Source organism: Triturus cristatus, chromosome 3_2 (assembly GCF_964204655.1).
Source record: "Triturus cristatus chromosome 3_2, aTriCri1.1, whole genome shotgun sequence".
Lineage (NCBI taxonomy): Eukaryota > Metazoa > Chordata > Amphibia > Caudata > Salamandridae > Triturus > Triturus cristatus.
In genome coordinates this window covers 773,622,463-773,646,640 of record NC_140584.1, presented here as the reverse complement: position 1 = coordinate 773,646,640, position 24,178 = coordinate 773,622,463, and the positions used below count along the sequence as shown (strand labels likewise).

At 43.4% G+C, this 24,178-nt stretch overlaps 1 protein-coding gene across 2 annotated transcripts in view; it reads right to left on the bottom strand.

Moving 5' to 3' along the window:
* Window positions 1-24,178, bottom strand: part of IDH1 (isocitrate dehydrogenase (NADP(+)) 1) — a 310,669-nt gene that overhangs the window by 252,412 nt on the left and 34,079 nt on the right. The gene's annotated exons all lie outside the window — the stretch shown is intronic.

Here is a 24,178-nt window from a genome sequence, read left to right as displayed (position 1 = left end):
ACGGGATCCTGTTGGAACTTTAATCGAGGTTCCTGCATCAGGCAATTTTGCAGGTTTAAGCACAAATGTTCTCGGTGTGGTGGGAAACTTGCCAATATTCAGTGTTTTGCCAACCAAAGGTTTGGGGATCAGGGAAAATCACCAAGAGGTAGGGAAGCTTTTCCGCAGTTTTTCTCAAAGGGCTGATGCCCCAATTAAGTTATCGGCCATGACACAGTGGTTGGAAAGGTATCCTGATACGGAATCAGCTTCAAAACTCTATTGGGGTTTCAAGGAGGGTTTTAAGATAGGTTATCAGGGTCCCCGTTATAATAGATGGTCTGACAATTTAAAATCGGCGAAGGAGTTGCCTCAAGTGGTGCAGAAGAAATTGGATTTGGAGATACAGGAGGGCAGGATAGCAGGTCGATTTAAGCACTGTCCTTTGAAGAATTTGATGATATCTCCATTGGGTTTGTTCCCAAAAAATTGCCAGGTGAATTTAGACTAATCCATCACTTATCGTGGCCGGAGGGCCAGTCTATTAATGATTTCATTTCCCCGTCAGACTCCAATGTGTCTTATACATCTGTTGATGATGCCCTGAGGATGGTACGCACAGCTGGGAGTGGTGCGGAACTGGCTAAATGTGATATCCAGTCAGCGTTTCGTTTACTGACCATTCACCCATTAGATTTTGAGCTATTGGGCATGTTTTTCAATGATTCTTTTTACATAGACAGAGTCCTCCCAATGGGTTGTTCGGTGTCATGTGCACTCTTCGAAATGTTCAGGACTTTTCTCCAGTGGTGTTTTTCGGGAATAAGTGGTCACAAATAGGTATGTCACTATTTAGATGATTTCTTGTTTATTGGCAAAGCTCAGTCACATCAGTGCCACAGATGCCTGAACATTTTCCAACAATTGGCTGAGGAGTTCGGTGTTCCTTTGGCTCGGGAAAAAACTGAGGGTCCAGGTACCAAACTTACATTCTTAGGTATTGAAATTGACACGGAACTTATGATGGCTAGGTTGCCGGCAGCTAAAGTGACTGAGATTAGGTCATTTTTATTGGAGATCATTGACAAGAAAAAAGTTCAGCTCAGGTAGGTTCAGCGTCTTTTGGGCTATTTGAATTTCGCTTGCCACGTGGTGCGTGCTGGCAGGACCTTCTGTAGACGCTTGGGGATGGCGATGTCTGGGGCATTTCTTCCTCATCACAGGATTAGGCTCACCAAGCAGATTAAGGAGGATTTACTAATTTGGCTGCAATTTTTGAAGAATTTTAATGGAGTCTCTCTATATTATGTGGAGGATGACACCATCTGGCATTTTCAGATTTTTTCAGACGCTTCTGGAGCGCATGACTTCGGCATTTTTTGGGAGGGTCGTTGGTGTGCGGAAAAACTGGCCTCCACATTGGCTACTACAGGGTCGAAGCATAGCCTTTCTTGAATTGTTCCCTCTCATAGTGGCTGTTTTAGTTTGGGGGGAGGAGTTTAAGGATAGGAATGTTCTTTTTCACACTGACAATATGGCTGTTGTGGAGCTAATTAACAAGCAAAAGGCAAAAGATGTGCGTATATTACACCTGTTGCGTGTTTTTATGCTGCAAAGTCTCAGATTAAACATTGTGTTTCGAGCGAGACACATTCCAGGTGTTAATAACTCAATTGCGGATGCTTTGTCTCGATTCAATTGGCAGAAATTTCGCAGTTTGGCACCGGTGGCGGATGGCTGCAAAACTTCGATCCCGAAAGACATCTGGGCGTTTGGGGAATGAGAATCGTTGATCTGGTGGAAAATTCTATAGCCCCTTCTACTAGATGCAGTTATCATCAGGCCTGGTTGGAGTTTTTAAGTTATGTTAAATTTCACAAAATGGTTCTTTCTACAGAGGGTATCAGAGAGGTTATGTTACGGTTTGTTTTTCATTTGGTCAATTTGGGGTTATCTCATACAACAATCTCAGGAAAATTGGCCGGCATTTCGTTTTATAGTCAGTTGTGGTGGGGACAGGAGTTTACGGGGGATGTTTTATTAAGGCATATGTTGAAGGGTCTGGGGAGGGAACGTTCTTCTTCTTCGGAGTTACGTGAGCCAATCACTTTTCACATTTTGCAGCAAATTTTAAAGCAGTTAACAGTGTGCTGTTATGATTTGTGGGAGGTTTCACGTTTTAGATTTTGTATGATTTGGCTGTTTTTTGGCGCTTTTAGAGTTTCCGAGTTGTTAGGTCTGCGGGATCAGAAGGGCATGCAGGTAGAGGATATTCAAGTGCAAGGTGGGAAGGTTAGGATTCTTTTGAGGAAGTCAAAAACTGATCGGCTGGGTAGAGGCACTTGTATCTTTTTAAAGGGTAGCGGAGTGCAGGATTGTTGTCCAGTGAAGGAATGGGAGTCATTTTTTGTTTCCTTAGGCCTACAACGTGGGGACATATTCATTCACAAGAATGGGAGTAAAATTACTAGTGGACAACTATTGGCAGTTTTACGTAAAACATTGTCATTGTTGGGAAAAAACCCTGCACTTTTTGGGACTCACTCTTTTCGGATAAAGGGCAGCGACTGAAGCCTACTGTTAGACCTGTCAGCCCTTTGGGTGGTCCCTCCTCATCATTATTTATTTTGTCCCCCTTTTGCCTCAAACCCTGTTAGTATTTTTCCTTTTTGGGAACCACCAGACTTTTTAGTATTGATGCAGATTCAGGGAGCCATTTTATCTACCCCTGGAACTTCTGTCTGAGGGCCTGGAGCACAAAATGGTGGCCACCCATTGTCACCTGTGACATCACTGGAACCTACTAGTACCTTCCAGAACATTCCAGAACCCTGTGACAGTGTGAGGCAGGTTTGGAATGTTGGGAAGCCAGCTGAGAGTTGACAGTTGGAGCTGGCAGTTGGCACCTGACTGGTGAAGAGAGAGCAGCAGAAACCTGAAGGAGGAAGGAGTGAGGCAGCAGGGGTGGAAACTTGTGCCTGGAGTGGGGTCCATAAACCCACCCTTGATACTAGTCCCTACTGACTGAGCCCAGCTTGGAGCCCTGTGTGGGAGAAAGCACGAAAAACCATCTTAATGACCTGGACAGCAGGAACAGGCCTTAAAAGTAAAGAACAGCAAGTTCCTGACCTGGTTACTGGTAACTACCTGAAGTCCGACGTCGAGAAGCCTGGAGACCTGGAGCCCGAGGTGGAGAAGCGGCGCTGACTGGAAAGCAGACGTCGTACCCGGAGCCGCCAGAGGTCGAGAGAGGGCGCCGACGGAGGTCGTGGAGAGTACCAGAGGTCGAGGAGGAAGTCACCCGAGGTCGAGTGTGCGGCGTCGACGGGGGAGTGAAGTCCGCCCTCCGGAGTCGCCGGAGACCGAGGTGAAGCGTGCCGGAGGTCGGGAGTGGAGATCACACTCCGGAGTCGCCGGAACCTGAAGAGAATCGTGCCGGAGGTCGGGAGTGGAGGTCGCACTCCGGAGTTGCCGGAACCCGAGGAAAGGAGTACCGGAGGTCGGGAGTGGAGATCGCACTCCGGAGCCGACGGAAGTCGACATTGAGCCAAGGCTGCCCGACGTCATCGAACCGGAGCCGCCCGAAGTCGACATCGAGCCAAGACTGCCGGACGTCATCGAACCGGAGGTCAACATCGAGCCGAGGCCGCCGACATCGAACCGGAACCGCCTACCGGCGTCGTCAAGAACTGTCATTGCGCCGAGGCCGCCGACATTGAACCGGAACCGCCTCACGGTGTCGACACGACTCCAGCGGCGTCGGAGCTTCATAAAAAGGGCAGTAAGTGGAATAGAGGGCGCCTAAGGCCCTGTGGAGCCCTAAGAGACCATCCTAGGGGCTAGAGAGGTGCTGGAACCAGCTTGATTGTGCCAGGGGTGAGCTGAGACAAATACAGAGGGGTTGTGTAGTGTGGGAGAGCCAGATCTCTAGATTCCCCCTTGATCTACCTCAGTTTAGGCCTCAGCCTTGTCCAAGCCAGGGAGTATACCCCTCAGGCCATCCAAATCTCTACAAGCTGGGATTGGGTCAAATCATCCCATAGTACCTCAGGAATGTGAACTGATTTTCAAGTGTCACTGTTGGCTTTTATTATTTATTGAGAGCACTGTATTTATTGTATTCATCCTATTTATTGCCTCACAGTATTTATTGTTTCACAGTATTTATTGTCGCACAATATTTATTGTCTCGCAGTATTTATTGCCTCATAATATTTAATTGCCTGTTATGTAATGCACTTATATTTATGCCTTGATTATTTATGATCTACCTTATTTATTGAATCGTAGAAGTATTATTTATTTGACGTACCCTTCCACAGGAAAAGCCTTGTGTACTGTGATTGTATTATTATTTATTTAATCAGCAACTAAGAGAAAAGAAGTTAAGGAGATATATTTTCAGTATCATTTTTAAGGTGTAGTGTCGTTTTTGGAACGGATGCACGCATGGTTATTGTGTGGGTATGACGTATGCTTAACACGGTGCCTTCCTTCCCGCTCGAGCCAAGCTACCACAGTGTGTCTGGGAGAACACCACCACCCTTCCGGTGTGGGAGTGTGTTTTTCTAACACCTACAGATTGGGTTGGGGTTTGGATGACATTAAAAAGATTGGGAGATGGAAATCTGATTGCTGCACACGTTATGTAAGGAAATGAGATGTTATTTACTATGTGGACTAATTTTTTTTTTTTTTTCGCTAGGTCGTGTTAAAAGTTCATTATCATCAAAGAGGCGGACATGGATAGTGGGCCATTCGTTTGTAAAGTGGTCAGCCAGCTTCGCCCAACAGCAGATTTATGGCCGAGCTCTTGGTTTGCCTAGCAAGGGACATGAAGTTGTATGGCAGGGGAAAGAGGGGATGAAGTGGGATGATTTATTTCCTATGCTCTCTGAGCTGTCTTCTGCTAGAGGTTTCCCTGATTTATTAATAATCCATTTGGGGGAAAATGATCTTGTGGCACTGTCCGGTTTATCCCTTTTGAAGAAAATGAAAGTGGACTTGGCGGTGCTCAAGAATAACTGGGTAGGTACAACTCTGGCTTTGGACTGAATTTATTTACAGGCACCATTGGAGGGGAGCTCGCAACCACACGGCGATGGAAAGGGCTTGCAGAAAACTCAATCGGGAAATGAACATTTTTTGTTCTGCAATGGGGATAAAGTTGTTAGCTCATGATAATATCACAGGTGCGGAAATTCATCTTTTCAGGGAAGACGGTGTGCACTTGTCACAAATGGGCCAGGTATACTATTTAATGGAGTTGAGAGATCTATTGGTGGATTTTTGGGGTGAGAATCGTTGGTGTTCTTTTAATATCCACTAAGGTTGTGGCAGCAAACATAATTTTTGTTTAAAGGGGGGGGGGGGGGACCAGGAAAACTCTCTAGTTTTCCTGGGTGCCGATGTGAGGTTCATAAGAGAAATCACCCAATGTGGTGTCGCAAATTGTTAGACATTTTGGAAAGCTTAACCAATCAACTTTAGTTACTGATTGCAGCATTCCGTTTATACACTGGTACTAACAATGTGAAATTTACACGCTGGCAGAATTCCTTAGTGGTAAAATAACAGCATGGGAAACTAATAATGTCACAGGATGCACTGTGTTATACCGCATAATTTCTAGTTTTAATTTAGACAAGTATGCTTTATAACCAGGAACTCCTTCGCCCTTCTACACTGCTGTATCACCATAAGTCAAATGAGTGACATCTTCTGCTGTCCTTCTGGGACACGCACTGCTTTCCTAATGCATCTTGGTCGCGGTTTGCAACACTCATAGTCACACTCACCTGCTTAGGGGGACCAGCAATAGCCGGTAATCAAATATATTTAAAGGTGGGCCCGCCGGGGAATAATAGTAACTAGTCCAGCTGCATTAGTATAAGCAATAAATGCATTCTGGGATATGTAGAGCTAACATTAGCACTGCAAATTAGGTCGGCTTGTAAGTCCGTGGCGCACTGTGTCTAAGCTTAAATATGGTCCGTGGAATTTCCGGAGCCGTTTTACCTGGAATTCACTATCATTTATCATCATAAAATGTTATTGGTCAAATCAAGGTTATCTTCCCCAGCCCAGCTGAGAAACAGGAATACATCGAAGCTAAGAAACCTTGCCTGCAGTGCAATTTGCAAAACGCGCATAGGTGCCCCTTCCTGCACAAAAACAATCCTGCATGCAACAGGGTGCCTGCATTGGCGCTAGGCTGACAAAACGGCGCCAGCACTGGGGGAAAAGACAGAAATGCACTGTTGGATAAATACGGTGCATTCCTGCCCTTTCCCTGTGACACAGGGCAGCACAGCAAAGTAACGTGCTGCGCTGCTCTGCGCCACCATTCCCGTATATATGCCTCTAGGTTAACAAACTTCATAATCTCTCTGCTTCATGCACAAGTCCTTTAAACATGTGCAGCCTGCTTTGGGGCCACTGCAATTATGCAGCAATGGAGGACAAAATTATGTTGCAGTGTGAGCTACAAACAATTTTTTTGTTTAAACCATCAGATTATGCAGCTGATGGTGTCTTATGTGGCAAATTGGCAGAGCTTTAATTATGTGGAAAATATTTGCAAACTAGGATATTTTGCCATTCATGTTTGAACATCCTCATGCAGTCTCTGTTGGGTGGTATTTCTAGACACCTACAGTGCTTGTGGAGAGACATAGGATGAAGGTGTCTATAGTGACTGCACAGGATATTAGCCTGAAGGGGAGGAAATAACTGATTTAGCTAATCTGAGGACCACTACCTATTTCTGACTCTACAGCTGCTTGAGTCTCATAATTTCAGAATTGATACATTATCAATTCTCATTGCTAACTAACTTGAGTAGTAATTACACAAACTACTAATATAATAATTGCATCTCATTCATCTGATATTGCTTAAAGCATCTGCAAAACCAACAGGTCTGGGTTGTTTTAGGTGTATATATTCATTTTTGAGTGCTATTTCCAGATACAATTACAGGAAACCAGGAGGCAACTAATGCTGGCATCATGACATGTTGCGTGAAGCACATAAAAAAAGTAGGACTACAATTTTGCATTGCCCGAGGGGCAAAGAATGATGTAATCAACAGTGTTACCCAACATGTGGTGCCTCCTGTCAATTTTATGTTCAGAAATGGTTAGAAAAAGGCAGGAGAAGTGCTGATGAAAGAAACTGCATGGCTCGGAATCAAATGGTATCTGGTTCCACTTATAAGCATATTTGGGACATTCTGTGATTGAAAACTTATCCCACATTGTAAATGTATTTTAATGTCATTAACTCATATATTAAACCTCAAATAAACGTGTATCCATTGGTTGTATTAAATAACTCTATAAGCTGTAACTGGTCAGTAAAATGCCAAACATACAAAAAATTGGTATGTTTTGCTCTTTTTAGCCACACCTCTGACTCCGCCCACTGGCCCAATCCTCTGGTTATTCCCGCCTCCTGGTGTTCCACCCACAGTTCCCCTACTTATTTTTTCCCACTTCGACCACTGCGTCTATGTACACATTCGGTTCTAGAGCCTTGGGCATAGGCAGCGGTTGAGACTGACAGTTGATACGGATTTCAGGAGGCGACAACACGCATTTTGGTGTCAGGGAATTACTTCAAATAAAGAGTTACCTTCATCTACTCGTTCTGCTTCCGTGAGTCTTTACAGAATATCAAAAAGCCCCAAATGCTGAACAATTTTTTTTTTAATCAAAAGTTTCGCACATAATCCGTAGCACAGATGAGTTAACGGATGTACTGTCCGCATCCGTTTACATACTTTCGGTTCGTAAGCCACCCAGCATTGTAGATCCAATCGAAAGTTTAACCCATGATTAGCATTCGTTAGAATAATACAATATCTTTTTATCTATGAACCACTCGGTGTGTTGCAATGCATGCCTTTCTCATCGACTATGTAATGTTGGCCGAAGAAATGTAGGCACGTTAATTTCCATACACGTGACAACGGGGAAATGGGACTTGCCGAAGGCATTCAAATGCTTTAAGACTTAGTAGTCATTTTCATTACGGAAATCATTTTCTGTCACTTCTTACAAACTTACTAGTCGGCCTATCTTATTCATTTGAAGCTGCCTCATTTTTCCAAGAAAAAACATCTATATTAAACAATAATATTTGAGGACTGCTGCATTGGTTTTTATCAGAATGATGCCTTTGTTCTTATAGAGATACTTTCGGCCTCTACGTGGAGCAGTAATTTCACGAAAATAATTAAAAAACGGACTTCAGCAGGCACGTGGAAGTAACCTAAAATGACAGGGTTGAAGTTAGAGTGCTTAAATCTAGCAGCAGACAGTACAAAGGACAGAATAAATGGCACCAGCAGTCCTTCGACAGTTGCAATATAAGCGTCGTAATATGCTACAGATTCCCGCTACAGTGCCCTCTGTTCTTACAGAGAATTCTGTTAATAATCTGCACTCCCGAACTGATGTGTGCAAGTGGTTGTGAAAGAGGAGTGACTCAGCATTTTCTTGCTCACAGCCATGCTGTTTGCAGCAACAACGTCCTAATTCAAGAGTAGATTAGGTGCGCTGCATCCACCAATATCCGACACACAAACAGACTTACCAGTCAGAAAACTCTCTCATTGCTAATTTACCTTTCACAGGAGCGTTAAAATGAAACTTGAATCAGTACATAGGTAGTATTCCACTCCTGAGACTTAATAAAAGGGCAAAACAAATGGTTCAAATCCCGGTATTCTCGGTGTAACCCCCACACATTTCCGCATTTCCGACTACAGGGGAGCCGAGATCCAGACTGGGCCAAGGTACAAATAATTAACACCCTAGTGGCACCAAGCATGCAGAACTAACAATTTCCATATCTGAGGGATCCATCCAGGCTGAGTATGTACGAGACCACAGAAGGAAGTGGACTCACAGCAGTCTCAGGCTTCTGATTACCACAGGGTAAACACGGATGCCGGCTTGCCCAGGCCCCAACTTCTTGGTCACACCTCCTTGTCATTGGCCAATACACATACACATGAAGCCAAGAATAAATAGAAAATGGGATAAAAATGGGGTCCCAAGGGGATCGCTGCACGAGCAGCTGTCCTCTTGGGGAATTTCGCGCGGTGGAACAGTCCATACAGCGCGTGAGGGCTCTAGGCAGGCAGGGGGCGGGGCTTAGCAGCACGAGCAGAGCAGGCTGTCGTTTTTGTGACTCACCCACCCTCCCTATAAGAATACAGGAAAATAAATAAATAAATAAATAAAGTCACGTTAGGTCAGGTAGCATTTTCCTGGTTCGCTGATTTTCCTTTGGGGGCGTTTTTTCTTGGGGGTTGGATGGTCTGGAGAGGGCTTATCTTTCCCTCTGGGGTGGGGGAGGGGCGTTGGAAAGGTTGATTGGGATTGTGCATTTCATGGGGTATTTTTGATGAGAAGTCTTGTGGGGAATATTTGGTTGGATAGCAAAAAATTTCAAGTGTAATGACAATGGGGTTTTTGTTCAAAGAATGTTTATTGTAGCAAGATTCTAATTTATGTTGCCTGGCCTAATAAAGTGACCTTTTATGCTAAGTGCAAATATTTGGTGTGGTTGCTCTTATTGCGCGAAAAACTGTTCTCATGATTCGTAAATATAGAACTGTGTTTATTAATTTAGCTTGAGTTTTTTAAAGCACCGTCACCTTTCTTATACAGCAGACTGCTAGAGATGAGCAAAGTCTGGGAGTCTTGTGTTAATGTAGGCGGGGAAGTTTAGAGTCTTATCCGCGCCTAGGGGGGCTGGGGCGATCGATATTCGTCAATCAATTTTCCCATTTGTGACAAGATCACCTAAAGTTGGTCCACAACCAAAGATAATTTTGCTCAGCCGCCAGCGTGGGACAGTGTATTCTCATCTTCCTAGGAGGTTTATCCTAATGAACAGTCGTTGGATGATGAGGTTGTTGCTGATGAACCCAGGTTTGAAGTTTTGAGTTGTGCAAATTGTGGGGATTTTTTGTTCTTTTGCCCCACTAGGCCTTATGGGCTTACAGAGGATTTTGAACTTGATCCTCACGCCGACCGGTTGCCAGTGTAGCGCTTTCAAGGTAGGTTTGGTATATTAACATTTTTGCAAGTTTAGGCATGATCGGCCCATCTGATTTTGGAGTTTTTGCAGACTACCAAGTAACCTCTTTGGTAACCCAGAGCAGGTGATTTTGTAATACTCCAGACGTACCTCACCAGGAACGTTAATAATTACTCCAATGGTTATCATTACAAAGTAAATGGAGAAATGTTTGGAGAGGAGAAAGCTTTAGATTGACATGGATGGAGACAAAAACAACGAGCATGTGAAATCTCTTAAAAACCCTATTTGTGGTTCCCAGTTGTCTCAAATGCCCGACACATTGGGAAAGCAGTTGGCATTATAATTTAAAAGAAAGGACTCCAATAATCAGTGCACCAATGTTCAAGGTCCAACAAACAGAGGAGATGCATTGGCAGCATGCAGATACTAAAAAGGGTTGTGCACTCCTGAAAGATTATTCTGCCCAAAAACGTAATGAAGAGCCTAAGTGCAAACACTGCTTGCTCAATAGGTGGATCCAAACTAAGGCAAGAAGAAGGGCTGAAACCAATTAGCAAACGTGTAGTAACAGGAAGCCCTTCCTAAATTTGAAACCTTCTCCGAACAGAGTACCACAATAGACAAGTCCCTGATGTCTCCTTTAAACTGATAATCTGAAGATTGGTGCCATTTTTGCTTGGTTCCAACAGTATAAAGGATTTGTTCACATCTCGTGAGATTCTGGATGCTCCAAATTCACCGCTGCCCCATGAAATGCTGATAGACTTGCACACACTGTATGGACTGCTGCAGAAAATAAAACATCACAAGCTCTAGACTGAGGAGTTAGAAGTAAGTTCGTTTCTGTGTGCCTGTACTGGGCTCTCAGATCAAATTTCTTCCCCAAGTATTTCATTAGCACATCCCCACTGATGGTTAAAGTCCTCAAGCACCACAAACCCATGTGCTCAGGCAATTATAAATTCCACCCTCAATGTTCCATTCGAAATCCATGCGTAGCGAAAAATGATTTTAAAAAAGTTTTTTTTAACAATTCAAATTGCAGATTGCAACAAATGTCAATGGAGCTCTCAACATAAGACGTACATGCACATTAAAGCATCGAGGTACATGTTAAGAATTGATATATCAAGTACATTGTACTGTCATAGTAAGGAATACAGGCTGTACTGTGTGGCCTCCTACTATGTGAAGAGATGGGGAGGGGGAGAAAAATAGGGGGAGAGAAAGAAGGAGAAGAAGAGGAGAACACAAGTTCAACAGTCTGAGAGCTCTGAGGTACAGTTTATCAAATCTGAGTCCGCTCACACTTCACATTTACGGCAGTAACTGGTACCACATGCCAGCGCGAGTGTGTGCCATTACATTGTGATGTGAAATATGCCAGTCCGGTAGCCGCTGAGCGTTTCACAGGGAAGAGAGTGGAGGGATGACTGGGACGGTGTATAAGGGCTGTATGGTCGGGCGGTCGCACATGGGTGGGGGGCGTTGCAGCGGATGCGTGAGAGTGGTGCGAGGGTTAACGATCATTGCACGTAGAGAGGAATGACGGTATGGTCATCATGGTGTCACCCAGTGGCATCCGGTGACATTTGAAAATGGTAGGGCGTAAAATTATTCCCGTACTGCACTATGGCGAGCGAGCCCGAACAACTTAAGTCGCGTCTGACAGAGGGAGGGATATGTGACACGGGGGCACTTAACAGATATGTAAATGCCAAGAAATGGCGACTTGTCCTACAGGAGCCGTCCATACACTCTTTCAAAGCTTGGTGATCTGGGCAGCGGGTTGTTTTTTCTTTAACCCAAAAGACATGGATTAAACATAGAGGCGAGTTTCACTTCATATATTCTCTCTTTCAAAAATCTCTCAAGTAAAATAAAACCTTGTTAACGTTATGGAAAACTACTCAAAGCTAAGCTTTGGTTTTGATGCGAACAGTGACTGGAGAACTGAAGAATTATATGGGAATGCACAGTTTGGAACCCTTCACGACAAGTATTTGCAGGGCACAGAGAAATGTGCAAGCATAACATTAGAAAATATTGTTTTTGTAGTTAGAGCGAGGGTACGCATGCAGCAACCTCTAACTGGGTTGATAAAATCAGAAAGTACACGAGTTTAACACAGTCGGCCAAAGGCAGAGAACCTGTAGTAAATCTGGAGAGCAGCCAGCGTCTGCGCGCCAAGCAGAACTACAAAGCAACGCAATTACATACCAAACCAGATCATTCTACGCCACACGTTAGTCATCAAACCGCATTTATCACCGTGAAGCACACCACCTATGATGCATAAGGGGCGCGTCACACCGAGAAGAGATATCGCTTCGGCGCAAGTTTGTTTCCCTTGATTAAAAATCAGTCGCGGCTCGTGGGGGGGGGGGGGGGGGGGGGGGGGGGGGAGGGTAGGATGGATGGGGGAGGGTAGGATGGATGAGGGGAGGGGAGGATGGATGGGGGGAGGGTAGGATGGATGGGGGGAGGGTAGGATGGATGGGGGGAGGGTAGGATGGATGGGGCAGGGTAGGATGGATGGGGGGAGGGTAGGATGGATGGCAGAGGAGGGTTGAATGGATGGGGAGGGTAGGATGGATGGGGGAGGGGGAGGGTAGGATGGATGGGGAGGGGGAGGGTAGGATGGAGGGGGGTAGGGGTAGGGTACGATGGATGGGGGAGGGTACGATGGATGGGGGAGGGTACGATGGATGGGGGAGGGGGCGTCACGTGGGGGTTTTTAAATAAGGTTAAAAAAACAATCCTACCTGAGCAGGTCCGCGCCGCCTCGGGTCCATTCTGGCGCCTACACTGGATCAGCCCATCACTGCTGGCAAGACCCCTCTCAGCCAATCCTGGAACTGGAGCAGCACCAGCACCAGGACTGGCTTAGAGCAGGCTTACACTCCGCCCGCCTGCCCACTAGGAGACTGAGGTTTGAGCCTTGGCTCAACCCTCGCTCTCCTAATGGGCATGCGCCAGCCTGTGGAAACACTAGTGCGCATGACTGGGCACGGCGCAAAAATTCGCCCTCCATCCCCACTCATGCGCACTTGTGTGCTGCTGCCTGTTGCCCCAGACAATGCCTGTCAGTCAACATGACGCCAGACCACCCACCCCCTTCAAACTCTGAAGGGGTTGGGCGGTCTGACGTCATACTGACTGACATGATTGTCAGTTCTCCCTCGGCGTCTCTGAACTTAAGTAAACTGAGACTTTACTTAAGTTCAGAGACGCCGAGGGAGCTGCGGGCGTGGGGGCAATGCCCCAACGCCCCCAATGGACGCACCACCACTGGTGTCACCTATCGGTGTGTCAGAGGTGAGTGTATGCGTTGTGCATTGTGTTCAAGGTGGTCGTCATAGGTTTTGGCTTCAACTGCAGTTGAATACGTCTCCCAACCGAATCGCCCCTCATACAGAGTAGTCTGAGAGAGTGCGCCTCAGCTCTGGTCCAAGTCAGCAGCACGCAAAGCCATCCCTGAATGGTTCACATCAGGAGCAGGCAAAGCCATCCCTGAATCTCAGGAGGAGCAGGGGACTTCCAAACAATAGCTGTATTCTGCTTAAACATAACGAAGGCCAGGTCAATGAAGCGGTGCAAGTGTTTGTCTCCCTTCGCCCAGGGTAGTAATCCCAATAGGCAGGATTCAGGAGTGAGGGTAAGAGGGTTTGTAGACGGCTCTGCCACTGTTGAGGTGTCTTCTTTCCACGCCAGTGATAATGGTGTGCATGCCTAAACCATCTGTATGAAATCTGTATTCTACAAATTTGCACAAGGGAAATTCCAGGGAGAGCGTCGGGAACATGCGCTGAATATGGCCAGGGGAGAGAGAAGTGTGATGAATGTAATTAAACTGAGTGAAGCAGAACCTAAGGTTGTAGGAGACGTTATTAGTCATCTGTAGGGCGCGAGCTGAAGCTGCAGCAGTAAGTGGTTGTTTTAATACTGCCTCCCACTTGGCACATGCCCTAGTTGAATGATCGGTGGGGTGGTTTTGAGGGCAGAGTACAAGAATGTGATGGCATGTCGTGTCTTGTTAGCCGTCAACGATGTATTTATGGCCATTGACGTTCATGGTTCTGCTTCCCTGGTACCCCTGATCTCATGGACCACCGGTTGTATGATGCAATATGTTAAGAAGGTTTCCATCTTTACTTCGGAATCTGACACAGCGGTTATTGGTTCCATGGAGAATTGACGAAATCAGATTGTGGTGGGGGACTGCAGCCTAAAAGCGGGAACCTTTATGCAAAGCACTTTGTGAGCACCCGAATATCGTAGCTTTGGAAAACTATAGTAGCTATCATAACGTCCCGATATTGAGCATCATTTTTGCCTGGGCTAATTAGTCAAGCGACACCCCTTGTGATTTCCGAATATAACTCAGCTGAAAGGACTCCTTAAAATAGTTGATGATATAGCACCAACAACAACCAGATTCAGAACGTTAGATATGCTGATGTAGATCTGCGTCAATTCGTGCCAAATAACAGATGGTCAAGCGCGCGCTGCGCGCCTGAATATATTGTTTTATAACATCGTCATCATAGCAATAGCCACAAGGAGCTAAAGAATCATGGCTACCTGAGGAAGGCTGAACGCCGAAACGCGCGTAGATCCGATCCAATAAAGCCATGCTTTAAAAGAATATTTTTTGTTGATATCAATTGTTATCGAGTAACTATATTAAATAGAGCCATATTCAAAAAGGTTTTTCTTTGGCCAAAATTGAATAGAATGAATCTGCCCAATGAATAATGATTGAGTATTTACAAGAGTAATAGTTTGTATATGAAAAAATACTGAAAGAGAAAAGAATTGATATTTTGTATATATGTACATAAAAGAAGAAATTTCATAAATAATAAAATAAAAATAGAGAAATTATTGAGTTGTGTCTAGGGTTATATTTGGTCACAATTGCAACATAATGCACAGCACCATATATATTGGTTTTTGTTAGTTTTGCCAGAACATTTTGTTCTGATTGAATACAGTTTCCTATATATATATACTTTCAAATATTTGTCTTAGACCCTGATATAGGATATATATATATATATATATATATATATATATATATATATATATATATATATATATATATATATATATATATATATATATATATATATATATATATATATATATATATGTTAAGAACTGGCCAGCGTTCAGTCCGTACATCTCAACTATGTCTTGGAAAGGTAATAACAGGCCCTCGTTATAAAGATCGCCCGCCTGTGTTATTACAACATCGCTCCATCACGGGGCCGAGTCAATGCGCCTTGGTGTCCACCTTGGCAACGGCTAGTCCCAAATGAGGATCGAGGGAGATTAGGGAATGTTCGGGCCCTTGGGGTGCAGATACCAGTGGCGGCTCCTCCATTAGGGCGGAGGAGTGTCGCTTCACTGCTTTCGCCCAGTGCAAGAAGCAGAAACATAAAATTGTATTTAGAAATAGAATTTTATGTTTCTGCTTCTCGCACTGCGAGAAAGCAGAAGGGTATGCCTTTTTGATGTGGGCGGGTGGTCAGGTCTGGGAGGAGTGGTTTGCCCAAGGCTGTGGGCCTTGACTGTTTGGTCGGCCCCAAACAGTCATGGTCACTGTACCCGGTGGCTTGAGGCATTGCAGGTTCCTAACGGGTGCCGAGCAGCGAGGGCGGTGTGCCATATTGCTCGCACCCTCACCCCGGGATCCCTGAGGCGACGAACGGTCTTGCCTCACAAGTAAACTCGTTTCTCTCCACCATTATATCAATTGGCGGATTTTGAACTGTGTTTTTATATTTTTTCACACAGCAGCCCACGGTAGGGTGAACCTTAGCGCGTTCATACCACCGGGGCTCCCACATTCCCACTCTGGTCCTGATGAAAGCCTGTCGAACACACATAATGGCAGAAACATGTTGACCGCCATGGAGTGAACCCGGTCTGTTATTTTTTGACCCTCACTCCTTTTTAATTTTTAATTTTTTCCAATTAGCAAAACTATTAAATTATTTTTTTGACTCAATTGGGAATTTTAAATTCACTGTCACCTCACACAATCCCGCTCCGCAGTAACCTGGCGTTGCAGCACACTGGGATGGCATTCGGCCATACCCAGTGGAGCCCGATGATGAAGCATGTCACCAACCAGGTTGGTGAGTGAGGGCTTTCATACATAACTTGTATTACCTCCTTAGATCTGTTTTCCTCCCTATAACACATCGGGCAGGTTCTGACTCTGGAGACCCGTGCCTTTTGGATGGTTAGTGCCTTGTTGACACTACACTGACTTTGTTGGTTTGTATACATACATTTGTCATCAATGCTCTAGCAAAGAAAGAGGGTTAAAGTAGCAATCCAAACTGCAGGGAAATACAAGCGATTGGTACAAGAACCAATGAGAACTGGCTTGGTTACACATGGACGCCTGAAACTTAATCAAGGTCACAGAAAGCTAAGGAGCATGAGCGGAAACTGCAGCTCGTCCTATACTGGGACTGAAGAATGAAATATTGGAAACAACGCAGCATTACCAAGTGTATTGGTACACCTGGCTGACTAGGTGAGAGTGGCAAGTGGGAAGGGAAAAGCTCATACCATCATTCCCCTATGAAGTCCAGAAACTGAGACACATGCTTACCTGACTATACACTGAAGCTCATAGTTTGCTTGGTGAAGAGATGAAGTAGATAACACACACATGTATGCACACACACATACACACACACACATATACATATATATATATTCAGCTCTTGAATCTTCACTCAACGAATGAAGGGGACCGCACACAGCAATGTTTCTCGGTAATATTTTATTTCATATCCGAGATCAGCAGGACGCGTTTCGGCGTTCGCGCCTTTTTCGACTTGTGTTTACAAAGTGCAGTTGAGTCGAGTTAATTAAATATCCGGATCACTAGCTCTAGTTCCGGTTCAATGGCCATGAACAAAGGAAATGGAAAAAGACTAATCAGTATTATTCAGTCCATGTAAAGTTACAAGAGGACAATAATTTTACCACATAATCACATTTGAATTTCATGTTAGTCTAAATAATATTTACATTTTATATTTAGTTCATCAATGAAAATATAAACAGACAGAATATATTCATGGCAGATACGATCATTTCTGATACGGTAATGGCATTTTTTCATGGAAATCCATGTTGTTTTAAAGCAGTTAAAGTAAAGTCACAACAACACACAATTGAGCCCTGTATGGGCATTAATTACAGTGTAACAAAGTTAATGAAAATTACTGAAAATTACTGAGTCCCCAATTATTCAAAAATCTATAAGCTATCCTAGATGACATGCCAGTTCTTCCTCTGTATTAAGACCATAAGGAGTGGTAGTTTGGAGGTCAATAATGAAGCGGGATTCTAATCTTCTCAGTTTCAGTTCCCGGTTTCCTATACGGTCACTAGGTACAACGTGGTCCAGACAAAAAAATGCTAGTAAATTTCTATCACTGTTGTGATATTGGGCGAAATGTCTAGCCACGGGATATGAAGGATCTTGTTTTTCAATTGCTCGTGCATGTTCTAGGATGCGTTTTTTTGTGGGGTGAATCGTGCTGCCAATGTATTGCTTGGGGCAGGGACATGTAAGGCAATATACACAGAAAGGTGTGTTGCAAGTTAAGAATTTGTTAATTCATCTGGGTTTTTTCATTCCAGGAACATTGTATGCTAACACTTTTTTACTGTGCCTACACGCCTTGCATTTTAGACAAGGAAAAAAGCCAGTAACATTGCTGATACGTTGAATGAACGGTGTGGGTTCATAATGACTCTGGACCAGTTTATCTTTTAGAGATCTGCTTCTCCTAAATGTTATTTGTGGATAAGCTGGTAAGGAGTCACCGATGACTCCATTGGATTTCAGGATGTGCCAGTTACGACATAGAATCTTTCTTAAGGTATTAGTCTTGTTGGAAAAGGTTGTAATAAACCTACAAGTATCTTGTTCTGACATATCTCTTTTATGATGGGTATCCAATAAGGATTGCCTGGGAATTCTGTTGACCTTACTTAAAGTTTTTGATAGTAAATTGGGGCAATAACCTCGTGATCTAAATCTTTCAATAGCAGCAGACGCTTCATACTGGAAGTCAACTTCACGAGAACAATTTCTTTTTAGGCGCAGTAGTTCTCCATAAGGGATGCTATTTTTTAATGATTTCTGATGACTGCTATGTGCTTCCAGTATTGAGTTCCCTGCAGTCTCCTTTCTAAAGAGAGTTGTACATATTGTCCCATCCTGGACAAAGACCTTAAGATCTAAAAAGGGTACTTCTTTCGTGCTAAGCTGTCCACTTAGATGGAGATTCAGGGTATTATTGTTTAGTGCTGCAATGTACTCTTCAGCCTCACTTTTAGGACCTTTCCATAGGATAAACAAATCATCTATATATCTATACCATAGGATGATATTTTTGGTCCAATGATTATATGTATCAGCCCAGGCCACCTGCCTCTCCCACCAGCCCACAAATAAATTTGCGTAACTGGGGGCGAAGCAGGTGCCCATTGCTGTGCCTTGGGTCTGTCGATAGTGTTGTCTATCGAATAAGAAGATATTGTTATTAAGGCAAAACATGATAAATTCAATCAGCATGGTGTTATGTTTGTAGAATTCAAGAGATCTCTCTTTCAAGAAGTATTGCACTGCATGAATGCCATGTTCATGTTTTATGTTAGTATAAAGACTTGTGATGTCAAGGACGATCATAAGCATCTCAGGTTCCCATGGTGTGTCAGTGATGTTCCTAATAAAATGTGTCGTATCTTTAATGTACGAGGATAGTGTCTGGACAAATTCTCTCAAGAAAAAATTAATGTATTGTGACATGTGTTCTGTCAATGATCCTATAGAAGATACAATTGGACGACCTGGTGGTCTAACTGGGTTTTTATGCAATTTAGGCAAATGATAGAAGGTAGCTGTGATAGGGTATTGACATGTTAAATACTTAAATTCATCATAATTAAGCATATGGCGATCTAGCCACTTTTGAATCAACATGTGATATTCATCAATACTTTCTATGTATTCCACTTTAGTAATTGGGCAGTAACATGCCCTATCTGAGAGTAATCTCATAGCTTCCTCCACATAAAATTTCCTAGTCATTAGCACCACATTTCCTCCCTTATCAGAAGGTTTGCAGATTAATTGTGAGAGAGCAGTTCTTTGTCTCCATGTCAGATTGCTGTGTAAGTTCTTATTTTCTGTGAGTCTCATTTTCATAAGATCTTTCTTGACAGATTCTTCTAAAATGTCTATAGTGTCATAAGTAGACATTGGAACAAAAGTTGATGTTTGCTTGAAATTAGTTCTTGGGGCACGTTGTTCAATGCCAAAACTTTGGATGCAGGAGACATCATGGACAGAGTCAGATTCATTTAACTGCTGACTGGATAGAATACGTAATGTGTCCAGGTCTTGCCCTGTAAGTGCTGTCGATAATTCAGGTGTAGAGATCTGATAGGATACTTCACTAGTGTTATCCTGTGCACCTTTCAATTTGAAGAATTTTTTCAATTTTAACTTTCTGGAGAAAAGGTATAAATCAATCCGAGTCTGTGTGTATTCACATCTTTTAGCTGGGCAAAAAGTTAGTCCTTTGAGTATTTCCTGTTGATCTTCCGTGAGTATTTTTGGAGTCATATTGACAATGGTTACGTCATCCATTGTTCCTACTTTTTGGACCCCCTTCTGCTGCGAGTTTGCCATGCGATCCCTCGACCTAGGTTTTGACTTTGTGCGGCCACCCCGTCTTGGTTTCCGGCCGCATTTCTTCTCCTTGTCGTTTGGAATCTGCCGCGTCCCCCTCTTTGTCGCGAATTTCGCATCAGGTGGAACTCTTCTAAAAAACGGCTTTGTGTGGTGGAAGGCATGGGGGTTTCTCCAGCATCATCTCCTGATTGTTCTGCGTCAGTGCTCACATTAGATTCTGAGGTGTCACAAATTTCTTGTTCTTGAGAAGCAGTGCTCTGTAGTACTTTTCTCGCTCTATCAAATTTGCGTGCAAAAGTGAGTATCCTTCCTTGTGCATAGTCCCTTGCATCCCTATTGAATTTGCTGTGCTTACGTGTTTTGATTTTTTCTTGGTAGCTAATTAGGCGTTCCTTCATGGGTTGTCTCAATTCATCTTTTGTTTTTGTGTCTGAGTTGGTTGCAATAATAGTCTCAAGCTCCTCAATTTCTTTGAGACATTTGTCACGATCGCTCCACGTGAATTTGATCAGGATTTTCAACATGCCAACTGAGGATTCTGTCGTATGTGCTACCCATTCCTCCAAGAGCGCTGGGTCAGGATTCTCATACGAGGGAATTGTGTAAATCCGTAAACCTCGAGTTATGCGTTGGACATCAATGTAGTTTTGGAGGGAAGTAGCTTCCCACCATTTGCGCGTCTCGCGTTCCAGTAGTCTTTCTAGTCTCACGAACTGATTGGCGAGAGAGCTTGGTAAATTATTTTCACGATACCTCACAATATTCTGTATTGGGGCACATCTGAAGACTTGTGCTGCCTCTGCCTGTCTTGATTCGTTTGAGAACATAGTGATCTCCGTTACTCTGTATATATATATACACACACATATATATGCACACACATGTCTATATATGTATGTATATATATATGCATGTGTGTATATATACATACACACACATACACACACACACACATAACTATAACTTGTGCCCCCCCAATGAACTGCTGATGACCTCACATATTACATCACTCATGACTAGGTCAGTGACATCACTGATGACATCTCAATTTACATTATTGATGACATCATCCAGTGAGTGTTTTAAAAAAGTTTGAGAGTTAAATATCTACCAAGGTGTATTGGTGAATCAGTGGGTCTATGAATGCCTATATGGATGATTCAGTGGATGCGTGACTGACAGTATAAGCGAGTGATTAGGTGTCTCAGTGAATGTATGGGTGAGTGACTGTTTGTGTGAATGTCTGCATCAGTCTGTCAGTTGGTGTATAAGTGACTGTATGGGTGTGTGAGTGGGTACATGGGTGGCTGTATAGGTGAGTGATTAGTTGTCTGAGTATGGGCGAGTAAGTGGCTGTGTGATTGACTGTTTTGGTGAGTGACTAGGTGTGTGAGTAGCTCTATGGATGACTGCCTCAGTGTGTGAGTGGCTGTGTGGGAGTATGAGTGGATATGTCAGTGGTTGTATTAGTGACTGAGTGGGTGTATGAGTGGCTTAGGGGTGAGTGAGTGAATGTGTGTGTAGATCTATGAATCAGTGAGTGGCTGTGTAAGTACTGGTATAGGTTTGTGAATGGTTGAGTGGGTGTATGAAAGGTTCTATAGAGCGTGGGTGGGTGCATCAGTGATTCTGCGGATGATGTCATCAGTGATGTCATTTGAGATGTCATTAGTGATGTCGCTGACCATACCATAATTGATGTGATATGTGAAGTCATAAGCAGTGCATTGCGGGGCACGAGTTATAGTTAGCTATATACACGTTTCGCCTTGCGGCTTTCTCATGGAATATATACACACACATATTATCTATTGGCAGTCGCCAGTAGATAGTTATAGTTAGGACCGTGTTTCCATAGGAAATCCGCAACATTCTATTTGGAATAACTTTGGCGCCGGTTGACGAATCCTCGTGAAATTTTCAAAATAGGTGGTGCGCTCCGCTCCGCTCCTACCCTGAAAGTCTCGGGGGGATTCGTCAAGCGGGGGCTGAGAAAAAAGGGGGGTCCAAAAACGCGTTTTCCCCATGCAATTTTCCATAGGGACCTTTAGTCCAAGGTACAGCCCGAACGGCTGAACAGAATTACTTGAAATTTGGCAGAGAGGTAGTCCTCAGGTCAGGGATGTGCCTTTTGCAGGTCTGGTGTCAATCTGTTCAGTAGTTCCTGAGAAAATCAAAAGTAAAATCATATATATATGTGGGCGGAGCCTAACCACACATCTCATCCTGAGATCTGATTGGCTGTCAGCACTTCATCCAAGAAGTGTTGGCAGCCATCTTGGGACCAATATACATGATAGCACCTCATTAAAAAGCATTGCAGTTAATAGAAGGTTTTAAGACTTTAGTTACATTATAAATCATTTGTTGATGGTACCATACTCATTTTAGGAATTGTGGTATGTTCTAAGGTGATTTCACCATGTGAAAAAGCCTTCTGCTGGGATATCATGATTGAGAGAAAAATATTTTCTCATGCTTTTCCCACAGAGGTTTGGAAGGTGATCTATAAGCTAAACTGAGAGCTTATTTTCTGTAAATTCACATTATCTTTCTCAGTCATGTGAGAATGAAGTCTGACATTCTCAGTAAAACATGTACATCCAACAAGGGCAGAGACTGTCAGTTGATTCCTTTGTGTTCTACTGCAGCTTCCCAGAGTAATCCAAAGAACAACTAGAGCGCTAACAGTCCTACTTATGATAAACGTATGGCACACCTGAAGCCATCTTGCTTGGATTAAAGTGGTAACTCTTAAAACATTTAATTTAAAAAGGAACAAAATGAGGGGGTTCATTTTTCCATAAAAAGTATGATTAGTGCTGCAGAAAGAAAAATTAGGGCACATTTTGAGTGACTTCTCAAATCCTCTTCTATTTCATTAAACAATTCTGACATGCAGACTGAAACATGCACTTTCAATACCAGCAGCAGTTTTCCCTGGTGAGCAGTAGCTTTACTACAGTGATCTAATGAGCAAAAAGAGTGCTAACATTCTGAATTTAAGGCAAATGTGTGACACATCTGAATGCCTTCTTGATGGAATCAAAGTAAAAAACTGAAAGTATTTCCTACTGAGGAGACTGCAGTAAATGAGGAAATTAGGAAACTTCATAACAAATAAGTCTGCCAAGATGGCCACCAGAGACAAAAGAGCCCAAATGTAGCCCAAATATCACCCAGATGTAGCCCAAGTATAGCCCAATGACAGAATGTCCCAGAGTGTTCTTAAAAACAACTAGAGCGCTTACTGTCTTCATTATGACAAAAGTATGGCACACCTGAAGCCATCTTGATTGGAATAAACTGGTAACACTTAAAACATTTAATTTAAAAAGGAACACAATGAGGGGGTTCATTTTGCCATGGAAATTATGATTAATGCTGAAGAAAGAAAATGAGGGCACATTTTGAGTGACTTCTCAAATCCTTTTCTATTTCATTAAAAAATTCTGACATGCAGACTGAAACATGCACTTTTAATACCAGGAGCAGACTTCCATGGTGAACAGTAGTTTTACTACAGTGATCTAATGAGCAACTAGAGTGCTAACATTCAGAATTTATGGCAAATGTGTGACATATCTGAATACCTTCATGATTGAATCAAAGTAAAAAAATGAAAGCATTTCCTACTGAGGAGACTGCAGTACATGAGGAAATTAGGAAACTTCATGACAAATAAATCTCCCAAGATGGCCACCGGAGACAAAAGAGCCCAAATGTAGCCCAAAATCACCCAGATGTAGCCCAAATATAGCCCAATGACAGAAGTGTGCAAAACACTTATTATTTTGTGTTTTTGCAGTGTTATATAGTGCAGACTTCTCAGGTATTGGAGTGCTTTACATGAGCATTGGTTACATCACACAAGAACAAATTCATTTTGGTTGTAGACATGGGGAGACTAAGTGATTTGACCAGAATCACAGAATGTCGAGCTGAAGCAGAAACTCCAACCTGATTCCCCAGTTGCAAAGTCGGCAGTTCTGGAAGTAACACCACATCCTCTCCCCTAAGTGCAACATTTAATCAAGTGGTCAACTGGATAAAAAAACATAACGGTAACAAATAATTTAAAAGTGCTTTCTCGCTATTTAAAAACTCAGAAAATATGTCCTTATTTTAGTCTTTTAGAGCACTAACCATAATTTTGATGCCAATAAGACCCTCTCATATATGTAATTTCTAAAGGAAATGCTCTAGGTATTACAGTTTTGATTACATCAAGATGACGTCAGGCGTTCCACACTTTTGTAATAAATATAGAATGTTAGCAATCTAGTTGTTCATTAGGATACTGTTGAGAGGCAGAGGCCAGGGGCACGGACTCTGAAAACTGAAGGCAGGTAGGAGGGTGCAAAGGCAACAATTTAACCACACTGAGCAGGCAGGAAGGGCCGTGGC